Genomic DNA, 20,234 nt, shown 5'->3' with positions numbered 1-20,234 from the left:
TTCCAGGACAGCCAGGGCTACACAGAGAAATCCTGTCTCGAAAAAAAAACAAACCCAAACAAACAAAAAACCAAAACCAACCAAACAAAAAAGATTCTCAGGAGCACATGGTGGATCACTGCTATTCATTTGGGGATAGTCACAGAGCTATCAGGAGGGTTGTTAAGCAGCTGTCCCCTCCAGGGAACTTTGTTGCTGTTTTCCCTTAATCCCGGGAGTGCATTTTCTTATCTCATCTCACCTTCTTTCCCGCACACACTGCACTGAGAGGGGGCCAGCTGATCAGGATCTCCCTCTCTTTGACACATAGTCTGGGTACCAGCAAACAGAGAAGCTATAGATCAGACTGTGCTGGTTCCAACCCTTCCCTCCTCTTTACTGCATGTTTTTCTTCCTCTTCTAATATGCTTACCCAGGTAGACCTGGTGAGCATCTCACCGTGGCCACCAGGACAAATGTCTCCAGACAACAGGATTGAGAAGAAAGGGCGAGGAGACGCTTTCACTTTTGTTGGTCATTTAATTAGTGAGATTAATTAAAGAAAGTTGAAGAAAATGATGAGTATATTATATAGTAACTTGTGATAGGAAACAGATACCTACGGCCTAGCAATGTAACAGTTGTGTGCTGGCAGGATCCGAATCACCTCTGTAACCCAAGGGACAGTGTAGACCTTGGGAAAAGATGAATTTGGACATTATTGACAGATTTGTTGTTGTTGTTGGTGGTGGTGGTTAGCAGGGTAACAGATCCAACAGATGTTTTATCATGTTTAACACAGACTGTGGGTCATACGTAGCTGAGGATAGCTATGAACATAGCCCAGCACAAAATTGTAAATGTACTTAAAACTGCATGAGATTTATACCTTATCGTAACTCAATAGTGTGTTCCTAAGCCCGACTTTTGCAGGTGACATGGCATAATGTCAAGAGGTTGACAGGAATGCTAAACTAAGACGTTTCTAAGAGATTTTAATATCTACAGTCACCGTACTCAATTACTAATTTTATAAGTGAGGAAACAGTGCCACCGAGGCCAAAGTCACATATGACTGATGACAAGAACAAGGCCTCTGGGTAAGAAAGCAGGAAGACAATCTATTCAAAACTGCCAAGGGTCCTCCTGCCCTAATTTAAAGTCAGTGGCCACAGGGTTGAGTGTCTGAGAATGTGATCAACCACATGCAAAGAGCAATATTGTCAGTTTCATGGAGTTTAGCTTAGCACATGCACATGAGCTGAAGGGACACCTGCTTGTTTCCTAAAAATGAAAAGCCCAGTGGCTTCTCTGTGCAACAGACATTTTTTAACAATGCTTGTCATGAGAAATTATATTAAATTTTCAATTGTAGAAGGCAGAGCCATTTTTCTTTGGCTTGTTTCTTTACTTGACTAGTAACTTAGGTATAGCGAAGAAAGTTTTCCATGTATGTTCAGTGTGGATCATAGTTTCTATCAGAGGACAGTGTATTTGATGGTTTAATACATTTAATTCCACAAACATCCTGAAAACAATGTAAGAAGGCTTTGCATGTTAGGACTGTTAATTTTTTTGGTAAGTGACTACGGTAGGACACACAGAATATTTTGTTAAATGATGTACTCTCTCCACATCTTCAGGTTCTAAGTCTGTGAATCCAACAGACCTCAGGTCAAACATATTTAAAATGAAATCAATACTAGACCAGCATTACCCAAAATTGTTTTGTACAGTATCTCTCTCTCTCTCTCTCTCTCTCTATGTATATATATATATATATATATATATATATATATATATATATATATATCTTGCTCCTTAAAGATATAGTACAATGGCCATTTACATCATTTCATAGTCTTGAGTAATCAATAGATGACTTCCATAGGACAGGGCACGCATAGGTTATGTGCAAATACTATATCCTTTAAAATAAGGGACTTGGACATCTGCAAATTTTATATTCCCAGGGGACCATGGAAGCAATTTACCTGCACTCTGAAGGATGACTGCACACCATACAAACATTAGATTAAAGTAGGTTAAAAGTTTACTAAGAAGTAGAATAAACACACAAGTATAAATATAACCCATAAAGAGATACAAAGTTAAAGCTATAGAAGAACGTAGATTTCTACTGACCACCCTTCATATCTGTCACTAGTGACTTGGTAATGGGCTTTAATAATTTTAAGTAAGGTCTCCAAGCTAGTTTAGAGAAAGGTATGCAGATTACCTGAGGCTGACACATTGGGAGGAGCCCTAAATTTACGCTAATAACTGAACAGTTTTAATCCTCTGTCCCAAAATCCAGAAGGGAACTCTAACTTTTAATTTGTTTGGAGTCTTTGATACTGTTTATATATATACAGTATATTCACACACACACACACACACACACACACACACACACACACACACACACACACACATATATATATATATATATATAATTTTTGTTAAACTATGCATTCTTTGAAGGTAAACACTATTTTACTCATCGACAAAACAAATTGCAGAATAGTTCTGGAAAGATCATAAAGTGGTGGCCTAATTAACTAGTTGTCTTTGGTCAGTGACTTGAACTCAGTTTCCATTACAAGTATGTGGGATCACCATGTATGGGCAGGTGTTTCTGTGAGGCATTATCGAAGTGCGCAAATACAAGAGAACATTGCTGTTTCTCAGTCAGAGAGGCAGGGTGTGGATAGAAAGTCGACTAAGACAGGCAGAAACAGGAAACATCACATGGGCACAGATGTGATGTAGAGAAGCTGTGAAGGACTTGAGGCAGTGAGGTGGGTCAATGGGAAGAGCTTCTCAGCCAGGGTAGTCAAACTTCAGACAATAAAAACACAGGCCAATAAGTTAAGGTTCAAATAAGACATCACCCAGTGTGTACTCTGTGTTTTTTCTGAAATTCCTCTTTAAGTGTGTGTCTTGGATTTAATAGGCAACCAGAAACAATGCACATGGCCTACAAAGACTGAGCAGTGCTAATCAGCTGTAGTTGCTCATGCCTTTATCTTAGCTCTCAGGAGCCTGATGTAGGAGGATGGCAGTGTGTTTGAGGCCTGCCTGTGACACTTGGTCTCAACCATCTCCCCTTTCTGCTAAAAGTGACTGAGTAGTGTTTAAGAGAACAAAGCAGAGAGGATGTGTTTATTTTTGTTGACATGGGACTTGCTTCTAAAGAGACAATATGGGACCATTTGTGTGTGGGAGTACACGAGAACTGACATTCTCTCTCCTCTTGCACTTTGAAGGGTGGTCTCTGAGCTCTAGGGTAAGCCTTTTTATAGGTAGACTCAATTGGGCTTTAAGACTTCTGCGAGAACGTCTTCCTGGGTATTAATTCTGCTCATAGGTATTTGGTTAGAATTTGGACTTTTGATCCCTTTCTGCATTATGCTTATATGAAGAACATTATGAATATTGTGCCAGAGCATCAAAAGATCACGAGTAAGCAGGCAAACTGAAAGAATTTTAAGCCTGGGTCTTTGGAATCTTCGTGATAGATTTTAAAATAATTATTTTTAATTATATGTGGATGTACATCCTCTCATATGTACATGTGAGTGCAGGTGGCTGAGGAGGCCAGAAGTATCGGATCCCCTGGAGTTCTAGACAGTCGTGAGCCAGCTGATGTGGGCACTGAGAAGATCAGTGAGCGTCCTTAATCACTAAGCCAACTCTAGCCCTTGTGAAAGACTTAGAGAAACAAAAGGAGATCAAGGGGATACAAATTGGAAAAGAGGAAGTCAAAATATCACTTTTTGCAGATGATATGATAGTATATATAAGTGACCCTAAAAATTCCAACAGAGAACTCCTAAACCTGATAAACAGCTTCGGTGAAGTAGCTGGATATAAAATTAACTCAAACAAGTCAATGGCCTTTCTCTACACAAAGAATAAACAGGCTGAGAAAGAAATTAGGGAAACAACACCCTTCTCAATAGCCACAAATAATATAAAATATCTCGGCGTGACTCTAACGAAGGAAGTGAAAGATCTGTATGATAAAAACTTCAAGTCCCTGAAGAAAGAAATTAAAGAAGATCTCAGAAGATGGAAAGATCTCCCATGCTCATGGATTGGCAGGACCAACATTGTAAAAATGGCTATCTTGCCAAAAGCAATCTACAGATTCAATGCAATCCCCATTAAAATTCCAACTCAATTCTTCAACGAATTAGAAGGAGCAATTTGCAAATTCATCTGGAATAACAAAAAACCGAGGATAGCAAAAACTCTTCTCAAGGATAAAAGAACCTCTGGTGGAATCACCATGCCTGACCTAAAGCTTTACTACAGAGCAATTGTGATAAAAACTGCATGGTACTGGTATAGAGACAGACAAGTGGACCAATGGAATAGAATTGAAGACCCAGAAATGAACCCACACACCTATGGTCACTTGATCTTCGACAAGGGAGCCAAAACCATCCAGTGGAAGAAAGACAGCATTTTCAACAATTGGTGCTGGCACAACTGGTTGTTATCATGTAGAAGAATGCGAATCGATCCATACTTATCTCCTTGTACTAAGGTCAAATCTAAGTGGATCAAGGAACTTCACATAAAACCAGAGACACTGAAACTTATAGAGGAGAAAGTGGGGAAAAGCCTTGAAGATATGGGCACAGGGGAAAAATTCCTGAACAGAACAGCAATGGCTTGTGCTGTAAGATCGAGAATTGACAAATGGGACCTAATGAAACTCCAAAGTTTCTGCAAGGCAAAAGACACTGTCTATAAGACAAAAAGACCACCAACAGACTGGGAAAGGATCTTTACCTATCCTAAATCAGATAGGGGACTAATATCCAACATATATAAAGAACTCAAGAAGGTGGACCTCAGAAAATCAAATAACCCCCTTAAAAAATGGGGCTCAGAACTGAACAAAGAATTCTCACCTGAGGAATACCGAATGGCAGAGAAGCACCTGAAAAAATGTTCAACATCCTTAATCATCAGGGAAATGCAAATCAAAACAACCCTGAGATTCCACCTCACACCAGTGAGAATGGCTAAGATCAAAAAATCAGGTGACAGCAGATGCTGGCGAGGATGTGGAGAAAGAGGAACACTCCTCCATTGTTGGTGGGATTGCAGGCTTGTACAACCACTCTGGAAATCAGTCTGGCGGTTCCTCAGAAAATTGGACATAGTACTACTGGAGGATCCAGCAATACCTCTCCTGGGCATATATCCAGAAGAAGCCCCAACTGGTAAGAAGGACACATGCTCCACTATGTTCATAGCAGCCTTATTTATAATAGCCAGAAACTGGAAAGAACCCAGATGCCCCTCAACAGAGGAATGGATACAGAAAATGTGGTACATCTACACAATGGAGTACTACTCAGCTATTAAAAAGAATGAATTTATGAAATTCCTAGCCAAATGGATGGACCTGGAGAGCATCATCCTGAGTGAGGTAACACAATCACAAAGGAACTCACACAATATGTACTCACTGATAAGTGGATACTAGCCCAAAACCTAGGATACCCACGATATAAGATACAATTTCCTAAACACATGAAACTCAAGAAAAATGAAGACTGAAGTGTGGACACTATGCCCCTCCTTAGAAGTGGGAACAAAACACCCATGGAAGGAGTTACAGAAACAAAGTATGGAGCTGAGATGAAAGGATGGACCATGTAGAGACTGCCATATCCAGGGATCCACCCCATAATCAGCTTCCAAATGCTGACACCATTGCATACACTAGCAAGATTTTACTGAAAGGACCCAGATGTAGCTGTCTCTTGTGAGACTATGCCGGGGCCTAGCAAACACAGAAGTGGATGCTCACAGTCAGCTAATGGATGGATCACAGGGCTCCCAATGGAGGAGCTAGAGAAAGTACCCAAGGAGCTAAAGGGATCTTCAACCCTATAGGTGGAACAACATTATGAACTAACCAGTACCCCTGAGCTCTTGACTCTAGCTGCATATGTATCAAAAGATGGCCTAGTCGGCCATCACTGGAAAGAGAGGCCCATTGGACACGCAGACTTTGTGTGCCCCGGTACAGGGGAACGCCAGGGCCAAAGGGGGGGAGTGGGTGGGTAGGGGAGTGGGGGTGGGTGGGTAAGGGGGACTTTTGGTATAGCATTGGAAATGTAAATGAGCTAAATACCTAATTAAAAAAAAAAAAAAAACAACAGTAAAAAAAAAAATAATTAACTCATGTGCAAAAAAAAAAAAAAAAAAAAAAAAAGACTTAGAGAAGTGTATAGGGTGATAATGTGTCTTGGCCATAAGTCCTACTTTGCATCCATAGCTCCAGTATATGCCAATTGGTAAGGGCCCTTTTCAGTGTTAAAAACCTCCCAGGTTAGCTTTCATTATCAATTTAGAAGTAGGAAGCCACTAAACATACTGGACAGAGTTATTTTGTAACTCCCTCTCTCTCCCTCCCTTCTTCCCCTCCCTCCCTCCCTCCCTCCCTCCCTCCCTCCCTCCCTCCCTCCCTTCCTTCCTTCCTTCTTTGTGCTCTTGTTTTGTGTGAATGCCAGTGTGCACATATCAAGATGTAGACATGGAGTCAGAAGACAGTCTCTTGTGTTGGTCCTTGTTTGAGACGGGATTTCTTAGTTATTTTCCCACTGACTATGCCAGGAGAGCTCGTCTGAATTTATGTGAGATTCCTGTGAATCCCCTATTGTTCCAAAGGAGAACTGGGGTTATAGAAGTGTGCTACTAGGGACTATGGGAATTTGAACTCAGGTCCTTGAACCTGCACAACAAACACATTTATCTACTAAGTCATTTCTCTAGGACTGTCTCTGCCAATACTTCCTTATTTATTTTTTTTTTTTTGTGAAGGAGACATCAAGAAACAGATACTGGAAGTTCAGGAGGTGATGTGGTGTGGCATGACTTAGAAAGTGTGTAGTGCAAAGGAAACAAAGAGGGCAAACAAAACCTTATGAATGAATTGCTAGAAAATAACTGTGTTTGGGACAAAGGTTTCCAATACCACAGAAGGAAAGGTAAAAGGTCTCTCTGAATAGGGTTTTAAAGGGGAGATTTTTCATGTAAAATGTGACCAAGCTGAGGCTCATGGGGTGGGTTTGATAGGAGAATTAGGTGTGGTTTGATATACTGGAGTACAAATAATTTTATGGTTTTAAAAGTAGCAACAAAGGACTTCCCAGCAAATATGAAGTACCATGAGAAATGTGCTTATTTTCTGTTAGTATTACATCCATTCACAATCATGTCTTTTCTTGCATTTTGGAATCAATGTATGTTAATATTTTTACCATATCCTAAGACCAGGTAGAGTTGAATGCATCTTTGCAAGAATGTGGGAGTTAATAGGTGATTTCTTATATTCCTTTACAGTGATGGGTTGGTAAACATTATTAACTACTAATGTTTACAAATAGGTGCATTTGTCTAGTGAATTCATTTAAAATTCAACCCACAGAGAGTATAACAATTATATAGTAATAGTCTCTTAGCCTAGTGATGTATGAACACTAAATGAACTTTATTTTTTCCAAATGGCCACAATAAATTGTGAATAATGGTACTAGTTGCTCTCTGTTGAGCACAAACAATGAACTGAGGAAAGCATTGGTAGACATTTCTTGCTTAACTATCTCAATAGTGCTGTGAAAGGTCCAAGTTTATAAGGGAAGAAGAGGCTCAGAGGTGTGGAATGCATTCTGCAGTTTTGATGGTTGCTAAAGTGGCATATTTAGTTTTCATATAGGTCTGACTCTCTCCCATCCTTTAATGTTGGATTCACCTTCTTGTCGATTGTTTCGCAGGTCTGTCTCTCTCTCTCTCTCTCTCTCTCTCTCTCTCTCTCTCTCACACACACACACACACACACACACACACATACCCATGCTGGTGTTGAACCAACTCTGTGCATGCAAGGCAAGAACTTCACCACTGAGTTTCACCCCGTCACCTTCCCAGCAAGTTGTTATGTGATTTGCTCTAATTTCACTGTCTACATGTTTCCAACAAGAAACTAAGGAAGCAAAACTCATAAACTGTTGGTTTCTGACATTTCCTCCCTTACTTCCCATACACAAGTCATTGATTACACAGGTACAGATAAGGTCATTCTTCAGTATGCATGGGGGACAAGCTTTGGAACCTTCCGGAGACATCAGAATCTGTGGATTCTCAAGCCCCTTAAAGAAAGGGTGTAGTATTTGCCAATTACCTGTGTTTAGCTTCATTTTTTTTTTTTTTGTGAGTCTTTCTCCTGGATAAGTTCTAAAGTTTATCTTGCTTTTGAGTTTATAATATGATGACATTTCTTTCTTCTTCTCTTCCCTGCAATCTTTCCCACAAAACTGGCTTTGCTCTGTCAAAATCATAGCTTCTTTTTCACTAATTATTATTGCATGCATATATGTATATATAGTCTATCTGCTCTTACTTACGTGTGTGTGTGTATTTTTATATACTTGAAACCATGTCTCAACTATTTACATATCTAGTAATTTAACAATTATGATATGTTAGTTAATATTTGTTATTTGCTATTGTTCAGGAAATATCTATATGAAGTAAGTATGCATATGTTTAATACAAAGACTTTTTGAATATTTTCAATTTGTGATTGAATCTGTGGATGCCAATCATCTATGGATGATTGGATGATTTTGCAGAAAGAAAATACAACACTTTTTGATTTGTAAATTGTCTATGGATAATAAATACTGATATAAAATAGTGGAAACTTCAGGACCATTCCTCAAAAGAATATATGGATTTAATAATCAGTCAAGAGTTTATTTTAGATTAAAGCATCGTGGAGATTGGTTTACTTTAGAAAACAGCATGAACACATGAAGATGTCTCCCATTCATCTAAATGTATATACCACAGACTCTGAGCTTTTCTCAAGCTTTCAAATACATTTTAACTATATATGTCTTGTTTTAAGTAGAAAATAATATACATTATTAATAATGTTATACTCCATTATTTTTTAAAGACTCAGACAATTAGAAGTAAATGGCTTAAAATTTTTCAATTTTCCACTTCATTTGGCTTATGTGGGAGTAACCATTAATATGACATTTCATATGTCTCATTTTGTTGTTATTTAATTTGGAATTGGCAGCCTTATAGAAATATCTTCTGGGCAAAATCTCATCTTAGTCCTTACTTTTATCTAATATTCAACGTGAAAAGGAGTAATATGTATTATACTTCTTCCTAACATATCTTCATATGTTCCAGAACAGAACATTCTAGAAGTGTCACATGTCAACATACTACTTTAGCAGAAACTATCTCCTTTAAAATATTATTTTTAAAAGCTTTTATACTTGTAACTCTAACACTCAGGGTTGTTTTCAGAGGGACAAAGACAAGTGGATCCACGAAGCCAATTCAGACAGGTAACTGAGACATATATATGTATAGACATATGTGTGTATATATAATACATACATGTGTATATATACACACACATATAATATATATATGATATATGTATATATATCATATACACATATATAATGTATTTAAAAGTGTGAGCTTAGAGCTCAGAATTTGTGATAAATGCTTAGAAGAATGAGTTTTGAGGTTTGGTTTTTTGCTATGTATCCTAATGCTAAATATCTGGCCTCTAGGCCTAGTTGTGCTATGTGACCCTGACCCCCTCCCCAGTTATCCCTAATTGATGAAAAAAGATGCCTATAGTTGGGCAGAGTTGATATAGGTGGGCTTGGGAGTTTCCTGGCTTGGGTTCTGAGGAGGACCATGAGGAAGAGAAGGTGGATAGAGAAAGACAAAGCTGCCATGACGTAGGTGCATCCTGAAAACAGCCTTGAGAGCTGGCTAATTCTAGTTAAATGCTGCCCAGGTAGAACATGGCAAATTATAACATGGGGTTATTAGTGGGGAGATAGATTCTAGTAGTATAGAGGGTAGATATCTGCCCAGCTCTAGTGCTGATTAAGGATTCTTATAATAATAAAAGTTGTGTGTCTTTTTTCTAGAAAATGAATGATCAAAAGTAGGGCACCCCCACCCCCATTGAGATTAAATGTTTTCAACAACAAATGAGAAAAATGTTTATTTGCTTTTGCTGATTGGGATACTTGTCTGTCCTGGCACACTGGTATTTATTCCCTACCCCATAACTATCATTTTATTGATAAGCTATTTTGCAATGATTATGGAGCACACAGATGCCTCCAGCATCACTATATGGGTGGCCAGCATTTTATTTTTAAAGACGACTTGCCTTCTAAGAATTCAGTTCACAAAACCACGGTAGCTATCGGGCCATTTAATAAGAGTTGAAAGCATAACTTAATAACAGGAAACTGAGCTTTGAGTTAGGGAGAGTCAGAGACCAGAACCTGAATTCCCCGATCTTCACTCTGTTCTTGTTGACAGTAAGGGCACAGTTATACAGAGGGCTGGCTGTCCTCTAGGCTGCTCTAGGCTGGCTGGAGAACACCCTGAGTCACCCTGGGGCAGACCTGGGGCCAGCCTGGGGTCAGCCTGCCTATTTCCTGGCTCTTCCTTGTGTGGGCTTCAGGTGTGAACATGTTGGTTGAGTAGGGAGAGTTTGCTGGCAAGTTCTAAATGCCCATATGGAGTCAACGTGTACTTCTTTAGGAAGGTCTCTGGGGACAGAGACAAAACAAGGCACTACAGAATGCAAAGTCAAGGTCTCTCTCACACAATTTATAGCAATTGGATGTCTTGGTTTCTTTCTAATAGAAAGAACAACATTTTTTGACCATGACTTACAATTAGTGTAAACAGTGATAAATAAACACTGCTTTTAAAAAAGAAGGACTCTGTCATTTCCAGGCAAATGAAGCTTGACTGCCTAACTAGGAATCCTGTTTTCCCAGCAGTCCTTGTAGCTTGTTCCAAAGATATTTTATTTTATTAATTTTCTTTGAGGTGAGGTCTCACTATGTAAAGCTGGCTGGCCTGAATCGCTCTGTAGATCAAGCTGGCCTCAGAGATCCACCTTCTTCTGCCTCCAGAGTGCTGGGATTAAAGGTGTGTGCCACCACCTCTGGAAGATAGACAATGTGACAAGCCCTGGCCTCTGCTAGCTGATTCTGGAAAGATCTAGACTAATAGCCCTGACTGTTAAGAAAGACCACAGCCCTGCTTCTGCCAGCCTGTTCCGTTCCCCACACTCAGATCTTGTCAGAGGTAGGAATCAGCTACTTGGCAGTAATTTTTGATTCTTTTAAAATGTTTGCATATTTCCACTCCTGCTGCTTATTTTATCTATACCCTGACATGCTAGTTATGTATTCAGCACTTTTCACAGTGGTCCACCACTTCACATTAATTTAGGTCAATTTATTTATTTACTCCACTCAGGTGTGCCATTTTGTCTCAGAACTTATTATTTATTACTTGTTTATTTATATTTATTTATATTTTAAGGCAGAGAGAGCCTCATCATCTTAGGCATCCCTTGAATTGACTTTGTAGCCAACGATAATAGCGAGCCTTTCATCCTCTTGCCTCTGTCGCCAGGCAAATGCCAGGATTATAGGCAAGTGCCACCAAGGACAGTTTTTGTGGTATTGGGGATGCGATCCACACCTTAATTTGGGATACGCAAAGACTGTGCTGCTGAGCTACATGTGCAGTCCCTTATTAAGAGGACTTAGAAGCTTCCTGTGGTGTTTTAAAATGAAGTAGACAGGGCTTGAGGATACCCCAGCAACTGCAGCACCTGCTACGCAAGCTTGAGGAGCCTCAGCTCTGGCACATGTAACTCTAGCACTCGGGGATGTTCGGAGGAGCAGAGACTGGTGCATCCCTGAAGCCGATGCAGCCAGGGGCGGAGTCCAGTTGATAAGCTTCAGCTTCACTGAGTGGCTCTGTCTCAGAAACAAGTCAGGAAAGGAATCAAGGGAAGATGCTCAACGCTGACTGCTGGCCTCAACATGCATGCGCACACGTGTGCATGCATACTGCACACCTAACAAACAGGGGCATCTACCGCACGACGCCACACACACAAAGAAGAAGGCTAGTATGAATTTGCTTACCCATGCTTAGTATGTATTTGTTCTATATACAACACTAATTTAAATTGGGACAATTAAAATACTTTATCGATGAACATATAACTGAACATTTATTGCTGAAAAAGAAAACCACGTAACCCCTAGATCTAAAGCCTTATTTTAGTACCTTAGAAAAGCACTGATATGACCTAATGTTTCTAGCTATTTCTGCTAGGATGACGTAATGTTAATAAGCTTAGTGTAAAATTAGATTCATGCCACTTTCATCCTACCTATCCCTACTCATGGAGACTACGGTCACCAAAGCCAGAGGTTTGTGAAGAGGCACATTATGATCAGTCAGCGCATTCCAGTATTCTCTGTAGGTTAAAACTCTCACATCAAACAAAGGGGGCATGTAAGAGAGTCAAAGAAGTAGACCCCATTACTGGGTCTTACAAAATTACCTGAAGCCTTTAAATGTTAATTTAGTGGATTCTCGGCTCCAGCAATAGCGACAAGGGAAGGAAATGGGCTGCTGTAAATTGGTTCTGATCCAAACTGCAGCAGCAGTAAATTATATCACTTGGGAAACTCATACTGTGTCTCTTGACCCTTTACAGCTCCTGCACTGTTTAATGAGAAATTTGTTCTGCAGTCAGGGTGAGGGGAGTTGTCCCTTAAAACTCCCCCGGTAAAAGATATTAAGGTCCACGGAGGTCAAGATACACGATGATTTAAAGAAATCTTAGAAGCACTTTATTTTGCTTATTGTGAGCACTGAAGGTTCTTCCCTTCCTAGTCCCTAGATAAATGGTGGCCATGTTTGAATATGAAGAAACAGTCAAGTAAAGGAAAGGTCACAGCAGCTGTGCAGTCTGCAGCCCCATTTCAACAGATCTCCTCTGTCATTCTAAGAACTTCCCAAAGGTGAGGCAATCCATCTTTCTAGAAGTGCTTGCATGCAAGCCTCCACTTGAACTGGTATAAAGTGTCACCGCATCTGAATGGCTTTATGCTACCTATTTTAGTTCTGAGTATATCTTAAAAAAAAAAAAATCCTTGCCTTGAGATATGCTCTTCAAAGTCACTAAGAAAAAGACAGACAGAAGCAAATCTGCTGAAGACAGACTAACACTTATCTGGTTTTTTTTTGTTTGTTTGTTTGTTTGTTTTTTTACCTGATAGAAAAAAAACCACTTTGTGATTATCTTCAGTTTTGGGCATTTAATACACAGATTTTTATATGTCTTTATAATTTGAAATGCTTATTTGGAAAACACAATCCATGCTGTTTCCAGGGATGGCGGTACATCACTTTAATCCTAGTGTTCTGGAGGCAGAGGCAGGTAGACTTTTGAGAGTTTGAGGCCAGCCTGGTTCCAAGCCAGCTAAGCAACATAGTAAGATCTGTCTCAACAACATCAAAACAGATCCATGCTAGTGGATGCTAGTGTTAATATCAACTGTGAATAGAAAGTATTTTAATTTGGTGTTATTGCCAAATAACATCCCTGATACCTGCACCAAAGAGACTTCTTGTCGGGGTAGTTGTATTTAAATTGTAATCCCAGCAGGTGTGCTTACTAGTCATTAGCAGAAGGCAAAACCATGCCAGGCACGAGCCACAGGAGCTTCACGCGAGATCCAGCCGCATTTCCTGTTTCTCCAAACATAAGAGAAAGACCGCATTTCCTGTTTCTCCAAACATAAGAGAAAGACTAAAGTCTCTACGGACACTGTATAAAATGCCCTGTACACAGACTTACTCAGTGCTGTCCAGCAGCTGGATCTCCAAAGCACACTCATCAGAGTTAGTGCTAGTCAGTCACTGACGGTGTGCATTCAGTGTCTGCAGGTATGCTATGTCTATGTGTGCAGGCAGTGTCTATATCTATTACGTATACTATGCTTATGCAAACAGGCGTGTTTAAGCAGCAGTCAGGAAAGATTTGTCTTAAAGAAAGCAAGTCCTATGAGTTAGTTACACTTACACTTTATTGCTAGTTTGTGTTTCAAGAGAACACTGAATGCACACATGAACAAACCCAAGCAGAGAACACTGATGCAGTCAAAGGTTAGGGCTATCTTGTTTTACAAACCATTTTAGGAATTTTTATTATAAAGTATTATACACTTGGTAATCTGGGGTAGATTGCAAATGTTCTTAGCATATTCATAGAAGGTGAGCATGGGCTCAGGGAAATGCTGATTAGTCTTTTGTTGTTGTTGTTGTTTTACCATTTCACAGCGTCTAAATATGTTAAAGTATCACATTAAATCACACATTTCCACATCCATTGACTACACCTGTAGTCAATAAATCTCGAGGGAACTTGGGGCAGACTGTCAAGGGAGTCTCTCTGTGGGGGGAGGGAGGCTCTGAGGTGAAGGTGAGAGCCTCCCTTGACATGAGCTCCGGAGGATGGATCCCGGCATGCCCTGCTCACTGCTGCTTCTTCCCTGCCGTGTCCACACACACTTTCTCTCCACGGTCTCCAGTCACACAGCCTGCCTGACAGTGGCGTTTCTCTTTAGTGTTGTACATGTGTAGAACGGAGTTCCTACTCTTGTGCGGTTTCTGTTGGTATGGATGGACTCCTTGTTGGAGGTCGGTAGAATAAGCTGTGAGGTGGAGAGTGTCTTAACTGAGCTTCGGGAGATTTTCATGACTGAAGATTCCTTATCTCCCTACCCCTGTCTTGCTCCCGGGATCAAGCTCTGCCACTAGACTACATCTAAAGGTCTGCAGAACTTGAACAGACCAAGCCACCTCTCCACATACTACTGGCTGACCTTATAGTTGGTTTTAAAATACTCAATAGATTTTAAAATGGAATAATCTTTCCTTTACATACACTTTGTTTTCTGAAGTAAAAACATCCTTTATCTACCTTATGTTAGACGAACATAAGGTAGATAACATTTATCTTAATAATAAATAAACTTGTTATAATAAAGAAAATCTTACAAGTTTTATGTTCATATTTATGTCTTAAAATGTTTTCTTCTTTCTGGATCTTTGTGTTTCATAATCGCTGTGTGTGTGATAGTGTGAATGTTATCTAAGGCAACAAATGTTTCAAGAAGCAACCCATATCTCTGATTTCAAGTTGTTAAATTTTCAGGGCATATCCCACTTTTCCTAATGCTTCATGAAAAGTCTATTTTTGGCTTCAAATATTCTTCCTCACAGGCAGAAAGTGATCCATAAAACATAAGCCATTTGCATGCCATCTGGAACTCTCTGATAGTCACTCTTACGATATGAAGATTCCCTGCTAGTGTAACTAGATGGAGAGACTGGGGTGGCCTATGGATTTTAATTTATTTGTGGCAGCAAATACTCTGTTCATTGGTTAAAAACACAATAAAAATAGAATTAAACATTTGATTTGCACATATAAATGTGAATTGAAATTTGGCATGGTAATGTGCTATTATAAAAATATCACCAGTTGGTGATGCAAAAACCCAAGGATACAATGTTTGTTCTTTAGATTCTATTCACCCTAGATTTATTTATTTATATTTTTCTCAAAAGTAGGGTTTTCATTGGAATATTGTTCACAGTTTTGAAATCCAGCTATGTTATAATTGGTTAAGTAGACAGAAGGTCTATCAAGTAGAATGTGGTGACCATTTGTATATGTCATGTAGCCTCCAAAACTAAGTATGTGTATGTCATTCAAACATCACGCTTCCTATTTCAAAGGCTTTGTAGTATCTTTGGCTTTTCGAGGAAAGACCCCCTTTCCTGGCTTGCTCCTGACCAAGTTACCCCCTTTCCTCTATTTTGTTTACTTATTTTTTTTCTCAACCTTGCATTTTTTGGGAGTGGAGAGGGTGTCTCTCCTGTAGTATATTCTGTATTCCCCTACACGTATTCCTCTGAACATTCGTTCAGTTAACAGATGTCCACAAATGCTTATCCTTTGGTTGCTGAGCAGGGAGGGGCTGTCATTCATGAGTAAGCAACAGATGCTGAGTTTGTCAGTTGTCCTAGAAACTGAGTTTAGTTGGAGGTTAACAGTCCAGAGGTCACAAATAGCATGGTGGGGTTGGCTTCTACCCTTGAAGTTCACTAGCTTTGAAAAATGCTAGAAGATGGGTTTTCTGAAACCTTTCCTGTGACATCCTCTTAGAGCAGACAGCTGATTGTGCCAAGGAAAAAAGAGACATAGAAATATTTCTTCTCTTATTTATTTATATGTTCTCTTGCTTCTGCCCTCACTAATAACTAGAGGTAAGCAAATAGTCTTCTAGAGTAATGAAGAAAATATTAACTGGAACTCAAGACTTGTGTTCCAGTTCTGGATCTAACCAATCTTAGATGACATACTATACCTTCTAAAAATGAGTTTGTCAATCTTAGGTAACACAAAATACCTTCTGAACTTGAGTTTGTCAGTCTAAGGTAACATTATACCTTCTGAATTTGAGTTTGTCTACAAATGGGGGTCGAATATTATTGCAGTGAATGAGGTGAGACAATGTGTTGAGACAGTGAACTGTTGACATATTACTAATAAAAACTAATCATCAACAAGTTGTTCTTTATTTTTTGACACTTTAAAGGGTTATACCTAAATGTGCTGGCTAGTTTTATGTCAATTTGCCACAAGCTAGAATCATTTGGGAGGAAACCTCAATTGAGAAAATGTCTCTATCAGATTGGTTTGTGGGCAAGCCTTGGGGAGTACTTTCCCAACTAAGGATTGATGTGGGTCATCTCACTATGGGTTGTGAAACCCCTGGATGGGAGGTTTCTGATGATCTAAGAAGGCAGGCTGAGCAAGCCATGAGAACAAGCCATGTACATGAGCGCACACACATAAGCACTCATGGTCCTTCATCAGCTCCTGCTTCCATGTTCCTTTCCTGACATCCATCAATGGTCGCTGTGATGTAGAGCTGTAAACAAACGGAACAAACCACTTCTTCCTCAAGATTGTTTGTACTGAGGTGTTTTATTACAGCAATAGAAAGAGGATACTAAGGATGTGGAAATTCAATTCTTACAATTCCTCTTCTTTAAGAAACATTCTTTCATTACTTTATTAAATCTGTGTGTGTGCATTGACAGTTTCCTCCCTAAATCCTTTCACTGAACTCCTCAATAAACCACGTTTTCTTCCCAACAACACCCTCATTTCATAACTAATTTTTGTTTGTTTGTAGCTCACTATATGCTTCTATAACTTATTTCACTCTTACCACAAAACTAGCAAATACAATCAGAACCTACATTTTGTTCAAGGAGACTGTAGGTTGAGGCTAACTAAATGGGCTCTGGATCAACATCATTTATTTTAAATTCTGTAGTTACCCCCTTTTGCTTATCCTCTTCTCACCTGTTAGAATGTAGATGATACTCCTAGTAAGGTTCTTAGTACAGTCACAGGAATAAACATAGTAAGGGTCTGTGCATGTTCGACCTAAGTAGTTCTGCAAAGAACATACCTGCTATAGTGAAGATAAAGTAGAGAAACATGCCTGGCTCCAATTAACACCCAGGCTGACTGGAAAACAAGAGAAAGAAGTGTCTTATGCTGATATAAAAAGGAAAAGCATTCCACATTGCAGAGCCCAGAAGGCAGAGGAGAGGCTGTTCCTGGTGAACACTAAATGATAGGGAAGAGGAAAGGAAAAAAAAAAAAACGTATAAGGAGACTTTATGGCGAATTGACAAATTTGTCAGAAGATGATCTTGAGTTCACAGGAAGGAAAGATCAAGGAAAGCTGGCTTGGGGGTGGCGTGGAAAGCTGCCACAGTCTGTTCAGGGAGAGCTACAGCAACTGTGAGAAATCTTCTTTGCCATCTTAGCTAATGATCTTCAGTCTGTGTCTTCATGGTCATAAAGTTTATAAAGTGATCTCACAGAAGAGCATCGTAGCTATGGGTTTCCTCAGAAGCAATGGCTTCCAGGTTTGATCTATTTAAATGGGGAGTTTTGACATTGTTACCACCATGAGAGCTGGATACAGGAGCTCAGTGTTCTTTCTCACGTGGCCTGTGTGCCTGTGTGTGTGCACTCATGTACGTGTGGATGTGAGCATGTCTGTGTGTGAATTTACCTTCTGTAAGCTGTAATACAGCTGACAGCACACACTGCAATTGTGTATTTTGCTCCTTTTTTATATCTCATTTCCAGGGAATTTTTGACAAATGTAATCCAGGTCTTTTCAAAATTGCTTAATCCCTCCATGGCAGTCTTCAACTTGGAAAAATTAATTTATCCTAAATACAGAATTTCATCTTATTTGTTTGACTATCAAATGAAGCATCCTGTGAAGTTTCAGACTCTCCTTGAGGATTTCAAACTCAGGAAAAATGGCTACATCTTTTCAAAGCAACGGGGAGTTCTTTTTGCAGTAGTTATGACCTTGAGAGGATTTGAACCATAGTGTTGCTCCCATGTGACTCTCCTCCTTTTAATGACTCCTTGATTATGAGAAGGTAGGAGTATATCCTATGTGTGAGGTTGACAGAGTATTGAGTAGATTGTGAGTAGATTGTTATAAGGACTATCTAATCTGAAACATACTGTAAATATGAGGGCAGATTTTCTCAGTGTATCTAGAGTTACATCAACCCCTTGTTTAAATACCATGTGTTTTTATATATTGATTTTTTTGAGAAATAGCAAGGATTTTAGAAGTTGAAGTGGGGAAGCATGATAAACCGCAAGGAGACTAGGGGCTGGGATGACTGAGCAGGAAAGAGAGCTGGGGTGTAAGGAAACCGATGGATCAATAGTGATTTAAGAAGTGTGTGGGGCTGGTGAGATGGCTCAGTGGGTAAGAGTACCCGACTGCTCTTCCGAAGGTCCGGAGTTCAAATCCCAGCAACCACATGGTGGCTCACAACCATCTGTAACAAGATCTGACGCCCTCTTCTGGAGTGTCTGAGGACAGCTACAGTGTACTTACATATAATAAATAAATCTTAAAAAAAAAAAAAAAAGAAGTGTGTGTGTGTGTGTGTGTGTGTGTGTGTGTGTGTGTGTGTTAATTGACATCTGATGTTGATAAGCTTTCCTGCTACAAGAAGACTCAATTATACTGATGTCACCTACATTGTTCAAGTAGGATGAGATATTAGTGCCAGGAAAATGTGGCAGAAAAAATGTTACAAAAACACTCTTACTTTAATTATCTTTCTTGTAATAATACTTTGACCCAGATTGGAATGCATTTACTATTAAATTCTGGCCTTGCTTGATATGAATTTGTCTTGGAGATTTTACTACTCCAGCTGCTGTATAGGATAGCAATTTCCCTTCTGTTATAAAAAATTATTGAGTAGCGAACATTTCAACAGTTGCAAGTACTTTCCAATAGGTTGTCACTATGTGTGAAAATTAACATAAGAAATGAGATGTTTAATCTTAAAATTATTTTTATTTAGTCTTTCCTTGAGTGGCTCAGGGGGTCAGAGAATGTGACTAATTTCTTTGTAAACTGTAAAATGCTAAGTATTCAGTTGCTTACCTAATGTTCTCAGTGAGCAGCACGTGACTAGGCATTATTTCCCTATTTTGTAATGGTGAGGTCTGTATTACTACTGTAGAATCAATGAGCAATTTGCTCAGGGCTTCTCAGGCTGTGAGCAGAGCAGGGTCAAAGCAGCGCCGTGCAACCTGTGCACCACCCTGCAGCAGCTCTTTCCTACCTGGTCCAGCCCCAGCATGTTTGGGGAACTGAAGTGCTGTGTTTCTGTCCAAGTGTTGTGCTTCTGTTTTGGTTTCTGCAGGGCTTGATGTCTGGTGTGCTGATCTGTTCTCTCTTACTACTTGGAGCTTTGTATTTCTAATAGCTCTCTTGAAAGCAGTTTTTAAGGAAGCTTTTGGTACACATGGGCCTGGACCTGGGTATTTTCTCTGATTAGGATTTGATCTGACTGCCTCCGAGGTAGAGCGAGGTGATGCCTGCAGGGAACGGTGAGACAGAAGACGAAGCAGTGGAGTTCTATCTGTTTCTTCTCGTCCCTTTCATATTTCCTGCCTGCTCCTTGGGGTTTCTGTATTGGGCCCAGAGATTGTCTCAGATGACTGAGTGCCCCACCACCTTCCTTCTTCTGAAAAGGCTTAGGTTTAGAAAGGTTAGGCAGCAGGATACAGAGGGACCTGTTGGTGAGTTCATTGCTACTTCTCAAGAAGAAGGCTCAAGGCTGCTCAGCAGGGTTCTGATATCCAGCCCTCAAAGTAGTCCCTGCTGTTGCTGAAGGGTTCAATAGCATTTTAGCTCAGTTTTCAT

The 20,234-nt window shown here is 39.7% G+C and overlaps 1 protein-coding gene across 1 annotated transcript in view; it reads right to left on the bottom strand.

The window, feature by feature from the left end:
• Stmn2 (stathmin-like 2) overlaps positions 1-20,234 on the bottom strand; it is a 52,078-nt gene that overhangs the window by 20,138 nt on the left and 11,706 nt on the right. The gene's annotated exons all lie outside the window — the stretch shown is intronic.

This window comes from Mus musculus, chromosome 3, assembly GCF_000001635.26.
Source record: "Mus musculus strain C57BL/6J chromosome 3, GRCm38.p6 C57BL/6J".
NCBI classification, from domain to species: domain Eukaryota; kingdom Metazoa; phylum Chordata; class Mammalia; order Rodentia; family Muridae; genus Mus; species Mus musculus.
The sequence above is the reverse complement of the archived record's forward strand: the minus strand, read 5'-3'. Positions and strand labels throughout refer to the sequence as shown.